Below are 15,050 nucleotides of genomic sequence, written 5' to 3' on the forward strand. Positions count from 1 at the left end.
AAAGATGGTATTATCTGATGTCAAAACTCTGCTAGTGAGACCTAGGATCCAAGAAGCATCAATTACTCTGTCTACCGGCAAATTTTGTTTTCAGCAGTTGTATGTAGATAATAATATTTGCTTGAGTGCTTACCATATGTCAGAGCACTGCACCTGTACATATGATATCCAGGTAAAACACAAGCATAATACTGGCCTTTAGTAGATCCTCAATATAGTAGGCAAATGGTAAGCAGTAGGAATAAATATGTAAGGCTAGAGAAAACCTAGAAATTATTAAGAAGTAGAGGGTACTGGCTGCAATTGTGCTGGATCTGCATTTGGACAAAAATATGTTTGTATTTTTTCAAGACTGTGCTTGCTTTATTTAGATATAGAGATAACAAATATCTACATAAATCTTCACTCACCTGTTAGAGGGAGATTTCCGCAGAAATAATTTCTTCAGCCATAAAATTTATTGTGTACTGTGATTTACTCATCTGTGTAAGGCATCCTGTTGCAAGGCATGGACACACTCCTTGAAAATAAAAACAAAAACATGAACGATTTTCGGTTTCACATAAATTCTATTAAAGAAGAATAAAACAGTGAAATCACAGAATTTCTCCATTCTCTTCCACCATGTGTTTCTTTGAGGTTTAATAATATTATAAATAAAGCAGCTTCAAGATTAAATACAAAACAGTGAACAACTTAGAAACATTTTGAAGAAGCAAGTATTATATCCCAGTGTTGCCAGGCTTTCAACAAAAGTAAGATAGAAAACAGAGCGAGAACTCTCATTTGTTCTATCAAGAAAGCATAAATATTGGCTCCGTATTAAGCCAACCTCTTGCAGCTGTACACCAGCTCTCAACTATTAAAAAGATTCTTAAATTCCCAGGGAAACAAAAATCAATTTCAGCCATATAAGTCTGTATATAAATCTATTGTGCTTTATTCCAAATATTTTCTCATCAAGGAATTTGGAACAAAATTTTTTTTGAAAGAGAAAGTCTCCATTTCACCCATTACACCATTATAAATATTTGAATGACTTCCAGTAACTTTGCTTAGAAAATCTCAATGTCTGTATAACATGCCAATGACAGCTCAGCAGTAATGTCAATACATTTCATTACCTGGCAAGACAATCATTCATAGCAATAGATTGGAATTCTGATTGCCCTTTACATATATTATATTTCACTTTTGTCACAGCACACCGGATGGTTACTCTTGCCCTCTTGGCAAGATACTCTTTCTGAGCTTATATTAAAAATCTGTTTTATCTGTTAAAGCTTAGAATGAGCTAAGTGGTTACTGTTTTAATCCTAAACCAATATGTGTAGTCAGGTCTTGAAAGAATTCCAATCACTGTAGCCCTTGTTCATATTTTAGATGGATAATAATGCCATTGGGTTGTTTTCCTTGGGGCTCATTTTATATATTCTATTTGTAGGAATTAAGGTTTCTAGTCTAGTGACTATTGTTCACATAATTCAAACAAAGAAAGGAATGTGATATTAATTTTCTGGGTTTTGTAAGAAACTGCACTGGAAAAGTGAAATATAAATATTTGCTAAAGTTTGGAGAAATAGAGTAGAATAGAGATGTACTTCTCAAAATTCAGTGTGCATTAGAATCTCCCGGAGAGCTGGTTAAAACAGATTCCTAGGTCCCACAGCCAGTGATTCTGATTCAGTAAGCCTGTGTGGAGTTCAGGACTGATTTCCAGCAAGTTCCCAGGTGATGTTCATGTTGCCAGTTCACGGACCATCTTTTGAGGAGCAGTGGAACAAAACGGAGTGCTCAATAGCAAAGGCTAAAATCGTGCCTTTGCCATTTACAGGCTTGTTGATTCGGAGTAATCAATTAAGGGGTAATTTATTTAACATATTTTTAAGCCTTAGTTTCCTCATCTGCTCAATGGGGGTTTTGTAAGGATTAGATAAATCTGTACGTCACTTGACATAGTGCTAGACAGATACCTGGTATGTGCTAAATAAATGGCAACCACGGTTATTAGAAATGATGAAGTCTCCTTTTCTGGGGTCCACCTGGTTGAATATGTAGTTCTTCTGTTCCATATCCTAGTGTGTTTGGCAAATTATTTGTTAAGTATGTCTAGATTAGGAGTTATCAGATCGATGCATTAGCAACTATTCAGGATTTGAATTGCTAAGGTGGGACCTAAAACACTTAAATATTTTGATCCCTGGGCCTTCCAACCAAATACCATGCTGAAACTCTGATTCTCTGTACTTTGAATTATTTTTCATTTAAATTTCTTTATAGTCCACATCTCCACAGTTATGTCTCCTTATGAATGATCTTTAAAGAACAACATCAGTTTATTTTCAAAATCAAACTCAAGTCTTTGGAGACTAATATCCTTTCTCTCCATATTTTGCTATTAAGAGGCCTGGTGTTCTGCCAAGGCAACGTATTAATAAATTTAAGCTTGAGGTTTTCATTGTCATGTGAACGTTGAAATTGGCTCTCAATTACACAAAGCAGCCAGTTCAACAGAGTATGTGTATTGGATTTACAACGAACATGTCTGGGAAAAAATTAGTTTAAAATCCTTGATTTTGTGGTTTGCTTTTAATTTGTTAAATAGGCATAATCCACCAGTCATAAGCATCTCAGCCAATTCAGGCTAAGTTAATTCTGAGAAATATATGTTTACTTTAGTCAAATGTTAACAAATTAATTTGTCTTGCATCCAATCATTTATTTAGTTTTTCACTTAACACTAAGTCCCATTTCTGTGGTAGGTGATGGTCTAGATGCTGGGGAAAACACGTACCCCATCCTCTCAGAGTTTATAGTCTAGTGAGAAAGGTAAAAGCACAGTTATCAGAACCTCGTTTTAACAGGCTGATAAATCTCCAGTCTTTACCAGTTAACAAGCTGTAGAAAGTTTCAGCCCATTGTTTGTGTTTATATGCAATTACTCATCAATCTGTTAACCATCATCCAAAGCTTCAGATACACTGGATGACGTCTTCTAAAAGTAGAATACTTCCAAGAGCTTCTAACCAAAGGAGAACTTAACATTTCCGGTTTTCTTTCTTCTTTTTTTTTTTTTGGAAAATGAATGTAGAGAAAGCAAGTCAAGTCAGTTGTGTAGCTTGCAACTAGCTGTTATGTAAACTCTCGAGTGAAATGACATGAGTGAAGACAAATACCAATCTGTATATCAAACTTCATTTTTTGAGCTTTTCAAAAGATGCAGGGGGACTTCCCTGGTGGTGCAGTGGTTAAGAATCTGCCTGCCAATGCAGGGGACACGGGTTCGATCCCTGGTCTGGGAAGATCCCACATGCCGTGGAGCAACTCAGCCCCGTGGGCCACAACTACTGAGCCTGCGCTCTAGAGCCCACGAGCCACAACTACTGAGCCTGCACGCCTAGAGTCCATGCTCCGCAACAAGAGAAGCCACCACAATGGAAGCTCGCGCACTGCAATGAAGAGTAGCCCCCACTCACCACAACTAGAGAAAGCCCGCACGCAGCAACGAAGACCCAATGCAGCCCCCCCCCCAAAAAAATTAAAAGATGCAGGGATTTACATTCATATGACCTATTTTGGACCGAATGTTGGGTCCCCATCCACAACCCCCTACCCTTGCCAAATTCATATGTTTAAGGCCTAACCCCCAATGTGATGGTATTTGGAGATGGGGCTTTGGGGAGGTAATTAGAGTTAGATGAGGTCATGAGGGTGGGCACTTCATGATGGGATTAGTGTCCTTATAGGAAGAGACACCAGAGAGCTTTCTCTCTCTGCCCCATGTAAGGACACAGCCCGAACGTGGCTGTCTGCAAGGCAGGAAGCAGCCCTCACCAGAATCCAAATTGGCTTCTACCTTGATCTTGGACTTCCCAGCCTCTAGAACTGTGAGAATAAATTTTTTTGTTTAAGCCACCCAGTCTATGGTATTTTGTTATGGCAGCCTGAGCAGACTAAGACGTGATTTTAGAAAGATGACAGGGATTTGTACAAAACGGTGGAATGCTTCAAACTTATCTCATATTATTCCCAAGCAGGGTCCTCAGCCTCAGTCTGCCAGGTGGGCTCTTGACAATCGCCAGCACACAATTTACTCTCTCTTGCCTCTGGTCTGCGTTCCTCTTTGTGCTGTTTTCTTTACCCTAAATCTTCCATTTCTGGCTCAGAGTCTCATATCTAAGAAATCTTGATTAGCTCTAGTCAAGAAGGATCAAGTCCCAAATGACCCTTCATTGCAAAGTTTGTTTCACAATACACTTATTTGCATTTCTCTATCGTGTCCTTATGTTGGTTCAAGGATGTAGGTCTTATCTCCTCAACAAGACCTTGAGCATCTCCAAGACAAGCCTAGTGTCCTCCACTGGCCCTTGCAGAGTGTGCAAATAGAATGGGAATAAAACTTATTGAATGAAAATTGAACTAGATGCAAGAGCCAACGAATGTTCTGAGGCAAATGAATCAAGTAATGCGAGGAAGTACAATAAAATCCTGGCTCCAGAGCCTGCGGGTGGGGGTCGGAGAGAGTCGTTCTGGATAAGTGAGTTTAATAGATGGCTGAGTTTTAATTATCTTGAATGGAAACATTTCCAATATATTAATCTTCCCTGCCTTCTAAAATAGTGCATTATAAACATAATCCAGCTTGATGACTTGAGGCTGTCATTAAAAGTACTATTGTGCTATAACACTGAGAAGCCCTACGGCCCTTTGGAGGTATGCAGAACTGTTTGTCCCTATTCTAAATGGCTGCAGATTGCTGGGTTTTTTTTTTTTAATTGTTGTTTTGTTTTTTAGCCTTTTTGGGTCATCCCTTGCTGCTGGACTGTCAGTCTCACTGATGCCAGTGTGACTGATTGTGCCATTTCTACTCCCTGCTCCTAATTTGCTGCTTCTCATCTGAAACAAGCTTGGAAAACAAATACTCAAGCTCGCTGTGGTTGTTGTCATGATTATTATTGTTAAAGATGTATGTAAACAGAGAGCAAAGGGCTCTGTGTGAGGGCTTGCCAGGGTCTCCATGGCTAAACTGTGCAAGAGACAAACACATATATGTTGTGAACTCCTAGTTCAGCCTCTCTGAAGCCTTTTCAATTTAATTCCTAGTCTTACTTTTCTGGTCTGAAAATAAAACTTTCTGGAAATGCATTTTTCAGTAAAATTAGGAATTTAGTCATGTATTCGACAAGGAATCATTGAGTGCTTACAAAGTGCAACATACATGCTAGGTGCTGTAGGATGGTCGTTCAAAATGGATACTCTATGTCCAGCTTGCTCTCTGTTTTCTGTATTGCACTAGCACCTAGTAGGTACTCAATAAATATCTGTTCATCAATGAAATGAACTTTATAATCTGAGAATATACAAGATATTGACACACATACACACACAAACAGGTTTACAATGTAAGCTGTAGTAAGGACCAGAATAAAAATACAAAAAAAGTATACACAAGGACCAAAAGATTATTTCCTGCTGGAAAATCCAGAAGGACTTCATGGAAGAGGTAGTGGTTTTGACTGGGACTTGAAGGATGGGGTCATATTTCAATCAGAAAGCAGTCAGGGAAGTAAGAAGAGACAAAAACACCACAGACAAAGGCCAGATGCTAGGCTAGGCAGGGCGTATTGGGGGGACAATTAGTATATTTTGGCTGTAGTACGTGTAGGGGAGTAAGGAGACAACATTATAACATTATATTGGGGTCAGAGCATGGGTGGGCTTTGAATGTCAGGCTAAAGAATTTGGACTTTATTAGGTAATGGGGAGGAACTGAGGGTTTTTGAGCTGGGAGGTGACATGCTTTGAGCTCGGCTTTAGAAATCTTGATAAATGTTGGAATCTAGGAGTTAAAGGGAAACAGGACTGGAGGTGATTCCAAGGGTATATGGGAGGCAACACGGGCCTGAACTAGGATGTTGTCAGTGAGAATAGCAGAGTGGGAATGATTGTCCGAGACACTGTAGAGGTAAATAAGAGGATATGGCAACTTATTTGTTGTCAGGAGCAATGGAGAAGGACATGTTGGGTATAACTCCAAGTGATGTCCTTTCCAGAACGAACTAGAAGAGTCCAAAAGAACGGATTTAAAGAGATGGTGATGAGTTTGACTTGGGACATGCTGAGATGTGAGAGTGAATTGTTGATAGCTCTGCTGTAAAAAGCATGAATGGGAAACTGCCCTGAAAAACACTAAAGGGATAACAAATACTCACAAAATGAGGGCTTATGTGGACTCAGCTCACAAAAAGAAGTTAAAAGGTCAACACCTTATTTTTAGTCCCTTCTTGACATGACTATATTAAAAACTGTTCATCCTTATTTTCAAATAGCTTTCAAGTACACCTTTACAAAAACTTCTACTTGGGGCTTCCCTGGTGGCGCAGTGGTTGAGAATCTGCCTGCCAATGCAGGGAACACGGGTTCGAGCCCTAGTCTGGGAAGATCCCACATGCTGCGGAGCAACTAGGCCCGTGAGCCACAATTACTGAGCCTGCGCGTCTGGAGCCTGTGCTCCGCAACAAGAGAGGCCGCGATAGTGAGAGGCCCGCTCACCGCGATGAAGAGTGGCCCCCACTTGCTGCAACTAGAGAAAACCCTCGCACAGACACCCAACAAAATACCACCAGCTTCAGGTTGACCTGGTTCCTTATAGCATACAGAGCACCCTGAGGCACAATTATTCTGGACAGGAATATGTCAAGTCCTTGGGGGGCAATGGAGCTTCAGAAAAGTTCAAGGAAAATCTGCAAGAGATCTCCATTGAAGAGACTCTATTTCTTGTTTTAAATACAGTGAATATGTACTACGCTATAGGCTTGCTCTGTCCAACACCGTAGTCACTAGGCGTGTGTAGCTATTAAGCATTTGACATGTGACTGGTCCAAATTCAGATTTTCTGTGAGTATAAAATACACACCAGATTTCAAAGACTTAGTATGAGAAAAATAACATAAAATATCTCATAAATACTTTTTGTATTGGTTATATGTTGATAATGTTTTTAGATTTATTAGACTAAATAAAATGTATTATTAAAGTATACTTTTTGAAATGAGGCTACTAGAAAATTTAAAATAATTTTATGTAGCTTATATTATTCTATTGGACAGAACTACTATAGAAAGTTCGGTGTTATTTTCTATTGCAAGAATAAAATATTTCTATCTCCTCTGATTTTTCTGAACCTTTCTCTTGTAGGGAAGCTGTCAACATGTGTGCTAGGAAGAAATTCAAACAGGTTAATGTATTCATGTCTATTGTCCAGAATTGTTTATCTGCCTTTCAATGTTTCCAGGGAGATTAGTGCACCTGTAAGCTTGTTTTAATGGCCATGGTGTTCTGTACAGTTTGCATATTATAAAAATTATATATATAAAAAATTTGAAAGGGTTCATTACTTGGGGTTATTAAAAAGCAAGGAAGATAAGGAGCAGAGAAGGTGTCATATTAGTATCTTTCATATCATGGCAAGTTGTAGTCTGACATATTTAAATAGACTCAACCTTTCTAAAGAAGAGGTTACTGCAAAATACCCCTCTCTTGCAAAGCTTGGAGCCAATATCTCTTCTATTAGAACACCAAATAACAATTGCAAATTCTCAAACCAGAGTACTTGAAGGATCATTTTGCTTTCACATTGGTGAACAGCAAGTAACTGTTCAGAAAGGGCATTCCTGAATTCAACTGCAGGGCTTCCAATTTTTTTTTTTTTCCTTGTGGGTTAATGGAAATTGTAAACATTTGATCATAATACTGAACTTTAGCCTAATTTTGCAGAACCTTCCTGCTTCACACCAACAACCCCTTATCATTCTATAAATTTGGTGTGTGTTAGCACTTAACAGAATGTGAAATAACATCAAGGAATCTCCACCAAATGGAACTGATTATACAAAGAAAATAAACTTAAGAAGGTTCTGAGACATCATGTAAAATATTTTACTTGTTTTGTAAGTCCCTTTGCATTTAGGAAGCAAGTAGGTTTGTTTTTAAATAAAAGTGGCCTCTTAAAAAAAAAAAAGCAAAATCTTATTCACTGTCTTTGAAGTGTGAGAAAAAAATTTTTTTTTCAAAAGTTAAATGATAGACTATGAAATCCAAAGGGGAGACTTACAACCTGAGTTGTGCCTGCCACATGGACGCTCTGCTGTGCTTCAAAGCAGTTGGGAGCAGTGTTAACTATGTACATAGACACTCTGGATAGTACTCAGTAGTCACTGGACCTTTTGGACAGAACAGGCAGTTCTTAAATACCTGTCACTAACATTACACAGCAGAGCGAGATGGAACTGAAAGATTCTTATGTCAAGCCTTTAATATTGGTACAACAAAGATGACTTCATCTGTGCAATTAGTGTACAAGCTGTTCCCACTCATCTAATAGCTCCAGGAGGAGAAACTTATTTTGACTTTGATTTGTTCTGTTTTTCCTGCATACTGAATGTTGCAACCTTACGTCAACTAAAATCTCTTGGCCTAATAATTACAGCCAGCATTGAAAAACTCTTCTCTCAAATTACTAGTGCAAACAAAATGAGGGGAAAATAAATTAAACTCAGCCCTCTCATTCTCATGTTACCTCCCCTTCTTCACCTCACAAGCTGTGGTCAAAATGTTTCAGAACTTTTCATCTGTAAAATGAAACTATATTTCCACCTAATAATTAATTTTTAAAGAGCTTTGTTTTGCTACTACTTTCATTGCTTTATTGCCCTGTTTGGGCAGAGTATTCCATAATTTTTAAAATAATTCTTTTTTTTGGCTGCACCACATGGCTTTCGGGATCTCAGTTCCCCAACTGGGGATTGAACCCAGACCCATGGCAGTGAAAGTGCTGAGTCCTAACCACTGGACCGCCAGGGAAAGCCCTAAATTCTTTTACTTAAAGGAAAGAAACTCTATGAAATTACTTTTTTTCCCATTCAGATTCTAATGTCTAAAGGGAGTAGTTTGAAGAGAGGCATGGACTTCTAGAAATGTATGGCTATTATGAGGCTTGTGTATATGAGAAATACTTTTTGACTTGATAGCTCATACAGAAGAAATTTTTCAAATATTAACATATTATCCTCCAGAAAAATCAGGAAATAGATTTGTGGCTTAATTTTTTTTTTAACTAATTAATTTAATTTATTTTATTTTTTATTTTTGGCTGCGTTGGGGCTTCATTGCTGTGCGCAGGCTTTTCTCTGGTTGTAGCGAGTGGGGGCTACTCTTTGTTGCGGTGCGCGGGCTTCTTATTGTGGTGGCTTCTTTTGTTGCGGAGCATGGGCTCTAGGTGCGTGGGCTTCAGTAGTTGTGGCACGAGGGCTCAGTAGCTGTGGCATGAGGGCTCAGTAGCTGTGGCTCACGGGTTCTAGAGCGCAGGCTCAGTAGTTGTGGCACACGGGCTTAGTTGCTCCATGGCATGTGGGATCATCCTGGCCCAGGGCTCGAACCCATGTCCCCTGCACTGGCAGGCAGATTCTTAACCACTGCGCCACCAGGGAAGCCCCTGTGGCTTAATTTTGACTCAACAGTGAGCCTAAGTAAACAGACCCATTGCTCTTTCCATCAAAATCCGAAAAGAAATATCCAAAACCCTTTCAAACTTACCATTCTTCTAGGCATGAATCTATCTTGCTAGTGATAAGCCCTAGGAGTCTGGGACTGTCAGCAAAATTACTTTAAGTGGTGCCAATTTCTTCTAGGACTTAAAGGATCCATATTCATTATTCCAGAGTGAAAAACAGATGTAGAACAAGGGCAATAAGTTGGGAAATGCTCCCTTTAAAAGCAGCAGTAATAAGTCACATACGCTGTGGCTTGTTAGGTGGCACTCTCACCTAACACCATATTCCATTCTAATTTGGGGAGAATATTTTGCCCCAAAAAATTATTTTCACTTAAAAAGGTATTTCCATTTAATTCCACATCTGATTTATAAAAAATGGGGGAAAAAAAGATTTTTTTCCTCTTAGTGCTGGAATGTTATATGTAGTTCCACTCTTGTCATGTCATGCTACTTTTCAAAGGGCAAATGGGCTAATAGAGATGAAAGAAGCCCAGCTGTAGGGATGATGGAAGAAGCCCAAATGCCCACTACGTACTAATACAGTTATTAGCTTTGAACTTAATTTACTTTCTCCTTCTAAAAGAGGACCTGGTTTAGGAGAAGATTTCACTCAAGACATTTGTTTTTAGCACTTAGCCTGGTAGCCTCGAAGTAACAGAGTCAATGTGCCAATACTAGCCATTTTTTGGCACTTCCTACTCTTCGGGCCATAAATTACAGAGCTAGATCAGGGCCCGGCTAAATTATTTTGGCAGATGAGGCATATGAAGCATTTCCTCTGAGGAGAATTTACTCCATTGGATTAGATCACCATCTGATGGGTACACAACTGATTAGAAATTTTGCTCAAGGAGTTACCAGGAGGTGAAGTTAACTAGAGGCACTTATGGTTTATGTAGGTCCTCTCTTAGGATCTTTTATTTTTTTCCTAAACATTTTAGAAATGATATGGATGAATGTTAACTATACCAAGATGAATATAGAAAAGGATAGTCTGTATTTCGGAGGAGAGAATCAATAATGTTTTTGGCATACTAGGAAAATGGTTTGAATTAAAAGGGAAAAGTTCATTGAGGACAATGTTGGGAGGAAACAGGATCTCATTCATTAAAAAAAATTTATTGAATGCCTACTATGTGCTAAGCACTGTTCTAGGTGCTAGCTGAATTTCCAGGAGCTAACATAATTAACTTTAAGGGCCTAAAGTTGACACATTGACCTTCCACTTATGGTCGTGGTGGAGTAACAGGGACCACATGTACCCTTTTTCCTTAAACAACTAAAAAACTGGTCAAAATCTATGAAACTCGTTTTCAGACACTGGAAAATAGGCAGTTCAGGACAGAGAGATCTCTGGAAAAAAGGAGCAAAAATGCCCAAGATGAGCCTGATGAATGCTTCAGCTTACTGCCTGAGGAGTTCCCAGGCCACTGCACAGAGAAAGTGATCCCAGCAGGTTTGGTGATCTTCCTGAGTTGAGCGACAGAGTTCAGAGTTCAGGGATGCTAAGGCAGCTAGACCTCATGGGGCAGAGTACTAGAGAGAAGAGAGCTGCAATGAGAGAGCTCCAGATATACACAGAGGTTCTCCTTGAGTCTTTAGTTGAATAATAATTGGCACATAGATTTCAGGAAACTACCAAGACTGGAGAAGAAACCACTGGAAAGGAGCTGGTGGATCAATCCTTGGAGTACACACAGATCTGGGAATAGTTTGTTTCCACTAGCTAGAATAGGAAGGCTTCCAAACACATAAGAAACTGAGGGAGACTTCAGAAGCATATTGCCTCAATAGAAGGGTCAAATTAGCCCTAAAAGCTGTTCTGCACCCACCAAACAAAGCTTAAGAGCAAGTCTTGAAAACATCAAACTGTTTCCAAGTAATTTAACTGCATCCTATTGCAAAGTACAAAAATATTTAAAGGATTCCAAACATATCCAGTAGCCTCCAAAAGTTAAATTTCCAATGTCTGACATTAAATAAAAAATTACCAGACATGCAAAGAAGCAGGAATATAAGATCCAATATGAGGACAAAATCAATAGAAACACACTTAGAAATGATATAGATAGTGGAGTTAGTAGACAAAGACATAAAACAGCTACTATAAATATATCCCGTATGTTCAAGGAGTTGGAGGAAAGCATGAGCATGAGTATGAACAAGACCCAAGTAAAACCTCTACAGTTGAAAAGTGAACTGGGGGCTTCCCTGGTGGCACAGTGGTTGAGAATCTGCCTGTCAATGCAGGGGACACGGGTTCGAGCCCTGGTCTGGGAAGATCCCACATGCCACGGAGCAACTAGGCCCGTGAGCCTCAACTACTGAGCCTGCGCTCCGCAACAAGAGAGGCCGCGATAGTGAGAGGTCCATGCACCGCGATGAAGAGTGGCCCCTGCTTGCCGCAACTAGAGAAAGCCCTCACACAGAAATGAAGACCCAATGCAGCCAAAAAATAAATTAATTAATTAAAAAAAAAAAGCTTACCAAAAAAAAAAGTGAACTGGATGGGGCATAGATTAACAGTAGATTAGACATGGCAAGAAGAAAAGATCAGTGAATTTGAAGACCACAATAGAAGCTACCCAAAATGAAACACAAAGACTAAAAGACTGGAGTACATGAACAGACCATCAGTGAGCTATGGGACAACAACCAGCAGCCTAACATATGTGTACTTGGAGTTCCAGAAGGTAAGGAGAGGCAGGCGGAGACAGACAAAATATTTAAAAGAAACAATGGCTGAAAATTTCCCTGTTTGAAAAATTTGAAGCATGGCTTAAAAAAGATCCAGGGGCTCTTTTTAAATTATTTTTGATTACAAAGCACTACCTCGGCAGTCCCTTCATGTAGAATGCCCTCCCATTGCTTCTCCATCTACCTAACACATACTTTAAGACCCAGCTCAAATCCCACAGTCTCCAAAAAAACAGGAGTTCTTGCATAGTTGTTTCTATTTGTAGCCTTTTACTTTTATTCAACTATTTACATGTTTATGTCTTTCTTCCACCCAAGGTCTAGATTCTGTCTTTTCCACTTTCAGAACATACTTCCTCCATCAATTCTCCACTTTTTCTATTCAGGTATCTACCACCGCTAAAAAAAAAATAAAAGGTTCATATGGCTAAAACCCTCCCATGTCCCTTCTGCCCTACTTGACTCCTAGCTGTTGTTTTATCCTTTCCTCTTCTCAGCCAAACCTCTGAAAAGATTCTTCTATTTTTCTCATATCCCATTTATACCTCAACCCACTGCTTTATGGCTTCACCCTCACCACTCTCCTAAAATTGTTCTCATCAAGGTCACCCGTTACCTATTTGCTACCAAATCCAATGAATTATTTTAGCTTTAATCTTTGTTTATTCAACAAAATATTTATTAAATATCTGCTGTGTACCCGGAGCTGGAAATGTGAAGGTAAGAAGTACAGATGCCCTCGGGAAGTCAAGTAAGTAACAAGGTGTGATAAGTGCTACCTGGCATTTGTTGATGGTGGCTGCTCCCTCCCACTTGAACAGCTCTTTGATATTGGCTTCTGTGATGCCATCCTTTCTGGGTCCTCTTCTCCTAATTCTGACTATGTCTTAATAGTCTTTGTACTGGGTTGCTCTTCCTCCACCTGTCCCATGAGTTAGGTGTTTTCCCTCTGCTTCCTTCCTTGGCCTTATCTTCTTCTGAATCTCAAGCTTCCTTCATGATCTCATCCAGGTCCATGGTTTCATCTATCTACTATAGGCTGATACTACCAAATCTGTATCTTCAGCCCAGAGTTTTTTTCTAAGTTCCAGATGTGCTCTACTGGACAGCTTCACTTGGATGTCCACAAGTGGTCCAAAATAAACAAGTCTTAAATAGAATTATTATTTACCCTAAATTTGTTCTCTTTGCACTCCTTAATTTAGTGAATGGTACCTAGTCATCATAGCCTTAAACCTTGGCATCATCCTTGATGTCTCTGTCCTTCAAAATCTCATATCCAGTTGGTCACCAAACTATTTATTTGCTCCTAGGCATTTCTCGGATGGATGGGTCTTCTCTCTATTCCTACAGCCAGTGCCTTAATTCAATCTTATAATTTCTTTTTGGATTCATTAGTCATACCTCCCTGATTCTGGTCTTGGTTTCTTTCAGTCAGGCCCATGCAACAAAAAGTGACCTTTCCAAAGTAGAACACAACTGTGTCACTTCCATGTTTAATATCTTTTTCTTTTTGTGATACGTGGGCCTCTCACTGTTGTGGCCTCTCCCGTTGCGGAGCACAGGCTCCAGACGCGCAGGCTTAGCGGCCATGGCTCACGGGCCCAGCCACTCCGCGGCATGTGGGATCTTCCCAGACCAGGGGACGAACCCGTGTCCCCTGCATCGGCAGGCGGACTCTCAACCACTGCGCCACCAGGGAAGCCCCATGTTTAATATCTTTTGATAGTTCTCCATAGACTTCCAGATAAAATTCAAAATCCACATCATGGCCCATAATGCCCCAATCTGCCCACCTCTTCTCTCTCCTCACACTGAATTACTCAGTTCCTTGGATGCCCCACAGTGTCTCAAACATCCTGGTATTTATACATGATGCTCCTTCTGCTGATCTTGCCCCCTCCTTTCTATTAATGCCTCTTCATGGCATTCTTTAATACTCATATCAGACACTGCTCTATCTAAACAACTTCCCTGATATTCCCCTTCTCCAAGGTGAGATTAGATGCCCCTCCTTGGTCCATCCATAAAATATTCCATATATATTCATTTTTTAAATAAATTAATTTTATTTGTTTATTTTTGGCTGTGTTTGGTCTTTGTTGCTGCATGTGGGTTTTTCTCTAGTTGTGGCGAGCGGGGGCTACTTGTTGTTGCGGTGCGCAGGCTTCTCATTGCGGTGGCTTCTCTTGCTGCGTAGCATGGGCTCTAGGTGCGTGGGCTTCAGTAGTTGTGGCACATGGGCTCAGTAGTTGTGGCTCATGGGCTCTAGAGCACAGGCTCGGTAGTTGTGGTGCAGGGGCTTAGCTGCTCCACAGCATGTGGGATCTTCCCGGACCAGGGCTTGAACCCGTGTCCCCTGCATTGGCAGGCAGATTCTTAACCACCACGCCACCAGGGAAGTCCCATATATATTCTTTGTGGAACATTCATCTTGATTTTTAAGAAGTATCTGTTTATGTCTTTCCCATCACTAGATTGTGAATCCCTCCCCACACTCTCTACTAGCTAACCTCTTTCCTTGCTTAATTTTTCTTCAAGCACTTATTACCATCTGTCATACAGTACATTTTACTTGTTTCTCTCTACCCCAATAAGAAGGTAAGCTACATGAAGGTGGGGACATTTGTCTGTTTTATTCAGTGCAATATCCTTGACACCTAGAAAAGTACTGGCACAGAACAAAAGTACTTAGTAGTCATTTGTTATATAAACAAATAAATCTTTGCCCTGAGCACTTAGAGCCAGTATCTAGCATATGGTATTGGTTGTTACATTCCACTGCAACCTTGTTTACTCA

General features: G+C 39.9%; 1 long non-coding RNA gene across 1 annotated transcript in view; it reads right to left on the minus strand.

The window, feature by feature from the left end:
- The window catches only part of LOC113620907 (uncharacterized), a 66,400-nt gene that overhangs the window by 44,029 nt on the left and 7,321 nt on the right, over window positions 1–15,050 (minus strand). The window contains exon 2 of the long non-coding RNA XR_003432973.1: window positions 411–520. This is a non-coding gene — a long non-coding RNA (uncharacterized LOC113620907). The remainder of the gene's footprint in view (window positions 1–410; window positions 521–15,050) is intronic.

Source organism: Aethalodelphis obliquidens, unplaced genomic scaffold (assembly GCF_003676395.1).
Source record: "Aethalodelphis obliquidens isolate GAN/ISIS:26980383/991018 unplaced genomic scaffold, ASM367639v1 scaffold8, whole genome shotgun sequence".
Taxonomy (NCBI): Eukaryota; Metazoa; Chordata; class Mammalia; order Artiodactyla; family Delphinidae; genus Aethalodelphis; species Aethalodelphis obliquidens.